General features: G+C 36.6%; 1 non-coding gene across 1 annotated transcript; it reads left to right on the top strand.

Moving 5' to 3' along the window:
- Positions 1 to 992: 992 nt before the first annotated feature.
- Positions 993 to 1,099, top strand: LOC149007379 (small nucleolar RNA R71). The gene has a single exon (XR_016175348.1). It is a non-coding gene; the product is annotated as a small nucleolar RNA R71 (small nucleolar RNA).
- Positions 1,100 to 8,123: the final 7,024 nt, after the last annotated feature.

Genomic DNA, 8,123 nt, shown 5'->3' with positions numbered 1-8,123 from the left:
TTTTTTTACTAGGCTTGTGTGCATCATTGCCAGTCTCATGGGTCAAATCAACCTCTTCTCGACTCTCAAGATCAATGGGCAATGGCTTAGGAGTAGGCAAAGGTGCATAATATTCCTTCCCACTGTGTGTCACAACCGAGACTGCTTGGACTTGTTCTTTCCTAGACCCAATTTGATGATTAGGGTTACCTATTGGTTGACTAGGTAATTGACCAACCTCCCTCCTGCTGATGGCATCAGCTAGTTGACCAAGTTGAGTTTCCAATTTGTTAATGGACTGAGAATGGGAATGCAACAATTGAGTGTTTTGCTCTAATCCACTAAGTGCTTTTAGTACCTTATCCTCAAATGATGAATTATGTGAGGGTTGTGAAGATGATGGTTGCTCATTCCTATAGGCATTTTGGTGCATATTAAATGGAGGTGGCCTATAAGGTATTTGATTAGAGGGATTGGGCATTGAGTTTCGCCATGAAAAATTGGGGTGGTTTCGCCATCCTGGGTTGTAGGCATTGGAAATATGGATCATTACCCAATTTAGAGACTCCTTGGGCCAAATGTGCATGCTCCTTAACAAACTTAGGGTATTGTGTAGCTAAATAGCAGTTAGTGACATGATGGGATAGGCTAGAACATAAAGCACATGCTTCAATCTGATTAGGTGGAGAGAAACTTGTAGGAAGTGGAGATGGGGTTTGTTGTCCTAATGACAAGAGATGGTCCAATTTCTTTGATAGTAAGTCAACCTTAGTGCTCATCTCAATGGTAGGATTGATCTCATAGAGACCGCTCCTCTTTGGTTGCCCAATGGATGGAATCTCAGTCCTAGCTGTTGAAGCATGGGGTTGGGAGTTTTCACTAAGGTCTCAAAAAGTTCCCATGCCTCATTCTCATTCTTGTGCATGAAAGTCCCACCACAAGAAGAATCAACCATTTGCCTATGTCGGTCTCTAAGGCCATCATAAAAGCAGTGAATCAATTGCCATTTAGGAATAGCATGATGGGGGCACTTTCTAAGTAATTCTTTTAGTCTTTCCCAAGCCTCATGAAATTGTTCTCCTTCTTGTTGGGAGAAACTCGTTATCGCTCTCCTAATGCTATTGATACGGCCAATGGGGAAGAACTTTTTAAGGAACTCCTGTTGCATTTCTACCCAAGTGGAAATTTAAACATTGTCCAAAAAATGAAGCCAATGCTTAGCTTTATCTTTAAGGGAGAATGGAAAAAGAAGTAATCTTAAAGCATCAACTGAGAGGTTTTGAATTTTAACTGTGGAGGACACCTCTAAAAACTCATCTAAGTGCTTATAAGGCTCTTCATTGGCAAGTCCGTAAAAAGATGGTAGCATTTGAATCACACTAGATTTGATCTCATATTGAGCTGCCTCTATGTTAGGCAACTTAATACAAGAAACCGGAGTATATATCATAGGAATGAAATGCTCACTCAAGGGCCTCATTGGAGGCTCATAGTTTGCCATGGTTCTTTGCCTTCTAGGTTGGCCAAAGTCTCTTCTAACTCTAAGTCAAGTGGAGTCAACTCAGGGTTTAGGGACCGACGACCATGCATACACACAGAAGAATAAAAAAAAGAATAAGGTAAATAAGTAAAATTAAAAGAAAATAACTATAGCAAAAGGGAGAGTTTAGGACGTATCTGAAGCGCAATCCACATGATCTTTCGAACAAAAGTTACACATGTGGGATCTGAGGGATGGAGATTTTTAAAAATTAACCTAAACAACCCAACTAATGCAAATATTACAATTGAAAAGTCCTAAATACAATTATATCTAAGAAAGAAAATATAACAACCTAAACTAATTATCGAATCGCTACTCTTGCAGTTACCTACAAAACAAAAGAAAAAAAGATTAGTTAAATAAGCAAAGAAAAATAAAAAATTAAAAACACTAAAATTACTCTAAAAAGTATGCCTAATTGACAAAAATCAATCATAGCAACCGTGCTTTAGTTCCCCGGCAACGGCGCCAAAATTTGATCGTGTCGCTAACCAATCAAAAATAAAATCCTATACTAATCTAGCAAGCAGAAAGTACGGGGTTGAACTATGGGGAACTAAAGGGTTAAGTTACTAAGATTGAATTTAACAAAACTAAATTTAAACTAAATCTATTAATTAATGCAAAAACTTAAACTATGAATATGTGAAGATCTTTGGGATTTCGAATCCCCAATGCTTTTCCCTAACCGATATAACTCTATACTTCAAAGTAAATTAAGGATGGTCTTCCTAGGTATGCCCTATCTTCGCAAGACTATTGTCCTTCGCGGAAGCTTGGCACGCTTAGTTCGCTGAGCTATAGAACATCTTTGGCCAAACTCAAACACAATCAACTAGAAGAGATAGAACAATCAAATTAATGAAATAAACATGATTCATCTACATCCCAAAGAAAAGGAACTAGCTACTCATTACTACAAAGTTCATAAGAAAAATAAAGATGAAACATAGGGAGAGAGAGAGAGATGTGGTCTTCTTCTTCAGCAATGAGAGATGAGAGCCCGCATTCGCCGTCTTCTTTTCTGTGGTTGGCTTCTCTTTTATGTCTCCCGCACACAATGAATCCCTTCGCTTTACCCGTATATTCGACCTTTATTTTTTCGGAATTTGGAAAAACTAAAAACTGGAAAGTTGTAGATATTTTCAATATTGTTCCATAACATCTTGAATCATCGAAATCCAAGCTCATACGAGAGAGATATGCCCAAAATACTGAAGGTAGGTCTGTTTACCCGATTTTCAGATTTATTACCAATTTTGTTCCTTAGACCTCCACCTATTTCCAATTTGGCTAAGATCTCACTTTTCATGATTTCTTGAGCAACAAGATTGAATGCCATGATTTAAAATCCACCAATATCTAATATATTTGCCAACTTTACTCCATATTATCTCTAATATCCAAAATCTCCTTATTCCTGAAAAATACACAAAAATACTCAATTAGCTTTCTTTAATTAAATAAGTATGGGGAATTAAATCAAATAAATAATGGTAAATGCATGCTTATCAATAAGGCTTCAGAGATGATCAGGGCATATATGGTATAATCTCCCTAGTGGATATTTACTAAATGAAGGATACAAAAATTATCCAATTAATTATTGTGCCTTTATTAAAAGACATTGATCTAATGATCCAATTAATTATTGTGCCTTTATTAAAAGATATTGATCTAATTTTGTTATAATAAATGTATATGTTGATATCATCAAAATTCCTGAAGAGTTTCTAAAAGCAGTAGATTATTTGAAGAAAATTGAAATGAAAATTTTTGAAAAGACAATGTTTTGTCTTGACTTGTAAATTAATCATTCGACGAATAAAATATTTGTTCATCAATCAACTTATACAAAAAATATTTTGAAGCGATTTTACATAGATAAAGTACATCGATTGAATACTTCAATGGTTGTGAGATCGCTTAATATAAAGAAATATTCATTTTAACCCCAAGAAAACAATGAAAAACTTATTGGTTCAGAAGTATCATATCTAAGTGCAATCGGGGCACCCATGTATCTTGCTAATAGTACACAATCGAATATAGCATTTTCTATAAGTGTATTAGCAAGATTTACCTCTTCTCCAATATGAAGACACTGTAATGTTGTTAAACATATATTTCTGTACTTTCGAAGAATTATTGACATGATGTTATTTATGAATGTGGATATCAACTTACTTGTTATGCAGATGCAAGATATTTATCTGATCTACATAAAACTAGATCTCAAACAAGCTATTTATCACAAGTGAAGGAAGCATGCGGTCTTCTACTAGAAAAAGGGGTTTTAACAATATCATATAAAGATAATGTTGCATGCATAGCTCAATTGAGGGGATGATACATCAAAGGAGATAGAACGAAACATATTTCACCAAAATTCTTCATCACTCATGATCTTCAATGAAATGGTGAAATCGATGTTCATTGAATTCGTTTAAGTGATAATTTGGTAAATTTATTTATTGAGGCAATGGTTATTTCAAATTTTGAGAAGCTGGCAAATGATATTGGAATGTGCGTACTCAAAGATACTCACTGATGTTATCATCAGTGGGAGTAAAATACGAGCTACACTCTTTTTCCCTTCACCAAGGTTTTGTCTCATTGAGTTTTCTTGGTAAGGTTTTTAATGAGGCAGCTACCAATACGTATTATTTAGATATGTATACTCTTTTTCATTTACTAAGATTTTTTTCCACTGGGTTTTTTCTTAGTAAGGTTTTAATGAGGTATTATCTATCAATGAACATCCAAGGGAGAGTGTTATAAATAATATTTATTTATGAATGCCCATTACCCCCAAAGAGACCATACCAAAAGATGTAACTTCCAAATGAAGATCTTAGCCATCTTAGCGTGCGATCTTGGCGATCCGCATTCCCATATTAACCGAAAATCTTAGCAATCCATCATTCCATATCAAGATCATTTTATTGTGCGTGAGAATCATATATTGTATTTATTTGTGGACTCTGATATTTCCATTTCAGAGAAGATGCTAGTACCATTATAAATATAAAATGAATAACTCAATAGAAGAGTTGAACTCATCTTTTCCTAATTCTCTTTCTTGTCTTGAATATATTTTTCTATTTTATAACATTAGTGAGGTTTTAACGAGGTGCATTACTTATTGATGGACATTCAAGGGAAAAAGTTATAAATAATATTGATTGTGAATGTCCATCACTCCTAAAGAGATAATATCAAAAGATGTATCTTCTATATGCAGATTTTAGCCACTTCAGAATGCAATCTTGGTGACCCATATTCCCATATTAACTAAAGATGACAACAATTTATCATTTTATATCAAGAATGCAAGCGTCAAAAATCTGCTCAGCCCTTATATCATTGATGAATGACTTGCAAAACAATCGTCAGATATGGCCCGACCGTGGGGGTCGAGAGGCCACCTCCGAAGGCTAAGTCAGTTAAGGAACTAATCACAAAGGCTTTGGCTAATTGTAGAGCAAAGGTTTGAATACGAATAATGGGATACGATTAAGATACCTTCTTCATATGTAAGTTGGGACTTATATAGTTTTTACCTTCTAATCTCGTCCGTTGAACTCGTTCGAGCCTTCTCTTGGTAGCCGTCAGATCTTTACGGTTTGACCTGATTGTGGGGGTAATGGATGACTTCTCTCAATGGGTGTGGTAGTTACTCCAACCTGACGATCCGCGAGCATTAATAACCGCCCCTGGGTGGATTAGATACTCCGAGTTTCCCGGGGGCGTGCTTGTCTTTTGGACGTGCAAGGTTTCTTCCTTAGCATGCTACCTTTAAACCCAGTTCATTCGAACCTGAAACGGTCGGGTCGTTCCCAACCGGGGTCAAGGGTTGAACCGAGGGTGGACCCGGTTTCATCATAATTTTCCCGTATCATGAGCCCCCCAGACCAAGCGTTCAGGAACACTGAGGGTTTGGTTTGGTGTAAGCCAAACATGAATATCTGACGAAGAATCCCAACGATTTCTCACTCGCTTGAATGCCAAGTCGCATTTGTTGTTGCTGTGTCATCGTTTTCCTCGAGTTACTCAAACATCTTCATCCTTCACGCAGGGGCTACCACGTGTCTGCTACAGCCTCAATCATCATTGTTCTCAACTCGAAGCGATGGTTTTTTCTAAATGTCAATTCCGATTCGATTCCATTTACGATCTTTTGAAACGTCTCCCAATCACGATCGTTGATTTGGATTGATCTTGATCATACACGTACTTGTTGAAAATCCATTTGCTTTTTTTGAATTTCATTTTCTTGTCTGCAATTTGAAACTCGTCGTTGTCTTCTCTGTGGTTTTCTGGTCTTCTTGTTCCTTGAGCTTTCTTCTTCTCCGATGAGCAAGTAAGTTCATTGACTCTTTCCTGCCTTCTTTACTTACTTTAGTTACTCCTTTCGTTTTTGTACTCTCATTTTCTTCTGATTTACAAACCAAAACCATACTTTCCTTGCAATGGGAAGTGATAGAACCTCTGATGAGGGTTCTTCTAAACGTAATGCCAGTCAAGGCAATTCAGTGACAAGGCTACTACTTCTGTCTCCGTGGAACAATTTAGCAATGAGGAGCCGAAAATAACTGAAAGATGGTTTGAAGAAGTGAACCAAAAGAACAAATCTGAGGTTCCAACCTTGCCCCCTACTCCATATCGTCAAAAACTTTAAAATTGACTGGCCAAGGCCCCCGACAATCCAAAAGACCTAAACAAGGTCCAAGCTTTTTTGTTTCTAGTTATATCGAAGCTGAACTGGTATTGGCATCCGAACACTTTTCTTTTCCTTCTTCCTATTTTCTTTGAATCCCTAATCCCGACGAGAGGGCTAATTCAAATCCTCCCGACGAATTTTTGCTGTACTTGGATACTTTGGAGAGTGGGGTTTGTTTTTCATTTTTCAATCCTTTGTTTTCTGCAGTCTTGAATCATTGGGACATTTGTCCTGGAATGCTCCTCCCCAACAGCTGGTGTGAGATCCAGCCCAAACCTAGCTAGGACACCCTATTTGTTTTGGGTAAAGAAAGGTTAGTTTAATGTTACACCTTGAAGTTAGACCTTGATTTCAGTGTTCTATCTCCTTCTTCTCTCTTTTCTTCTTCTTACTGTTCTATCTTGATGTTTTGACTGTGGAGAAGGTGTTACACTACCGTAACTACCTATTCTCTAATCTCCTTATGTCTTAGAGTGAACCCCAATCACTCTATGCATTCCTTGAAACCACATGGTGAATCTCTTCAATTCTTCATTTATTTTGATTGAGTTTTGGACAGCATGATCATTCTACTGTAGCTTCTTTTCTAATTAATGTTTAACATGTTTGATCTTAGCCTTTACTGCTGTTCTAATGTATTTCATCTTTTTGAAACAATTCCCCTTTCTTTCTAGCCATTATAGCCTTCTATGTTGATCATTGATATAAGCATTCTAGTAAATTTTTACTTTTGATTCCTCTCATTCTAGGATTAGTATTCTTTTGATTTTCTATTTAGTTATTCTTGCTATGATTAGGAAGATGGTATTGCATTGTTGCAAACACCTCTTCTATGATCTTTAAGGTTGTGAATCCTTTCAATTCTAATGATGCTATGATTCCCCTATTTGATTTTCTACAAGGAATCATGGATATCTTCTTGAATGCATGCTTAATCTTGTTTCTCTTGTATGATTGATCCATTCTTATGATAATTCTTGCCTCTGATATGTTTCTGATATTCCATTAGAGTGAAGCCTTGTTCTCTCTAATTCTTCTCTTGAATCCATGGTGAGTTTGCTATGAAAACCATGTTGTTTCCAATTTAGAAACTCATGTTCCCAAATTATAAAGTACTGATTTCTGACCATGGATGATGTCCAATTCATGCTAGATAGTCTTGGTATGTTTGTGTGAGGTTCCTTTTCGAATTTTGGATCAATCGGACTTCAAACGAAGAAGTTATGACCGAAACAATGCATTCTAGCCTTGCTGTCTCCATTGGTTGACTGGTTGGTCGATTGGGGCCAGTAGACCAATCAATCGACCAACGAGATCGGATTTTGCTAATTAGGTCATGGCTGCTCTATTTAAGTCCAATACCGGGGTTACTTCGTCTCCTCTGCCTCCTAAGCCTCTGGAACGAGTCAGAGCTCCATTCCAATCAATTTCTTTGCATCCTTGATTGATTTCTCGCAAGAACTCAAGTAATCTTCTTCCTCTTGCATCAAAAGGTATGTGTACACTCTCTTCTTCTTCTCCATCTCTATTTTTCTTTTCTTCTTGGACTGAGACAGTAGAGTCGATGCTGCATCCTCTGTTGCAAACATCTCTCCACTCATCTCTCATGGTTTCCTAAGGATTGATGGCTAATATAATGATCTTAATCATGATCATTGCAAGCTTTTGAAGGAACCATAATCTTCTCTTTGATCTTCTTCTTTGATTCATCTTCTGATCTGAATTCTTACATTCTTAGATCTGTTTTCTTGATTAGATTAGTGTACAATCTCTATGTTTTCCTTACTAGATTAGTAATCTATTAATCTCTAGTTTTCCCTTCATGATCATACCATGTTTTCTTCAAAAACCCTGACTATTACTTTTATGGTAAGTTTT

The sequence above is a fragment of the Hakea prostrata genome, chromosome 8, assembly GCF_041222555.1.
Source record: "Hakea prostrata isolate BN-2017 chromosome 8, UWA_Hpros_2, whole genome shotgun sequence".
NCBI lineage: Eukaryota > Viridiplantae > Streptophyta > Magnoliopsida > Proteales > Proteaceae > Hakea > Hakea prostrata.
This window is presented reverse-complemented; position numbering and strand designations above follow the sequence as displayed.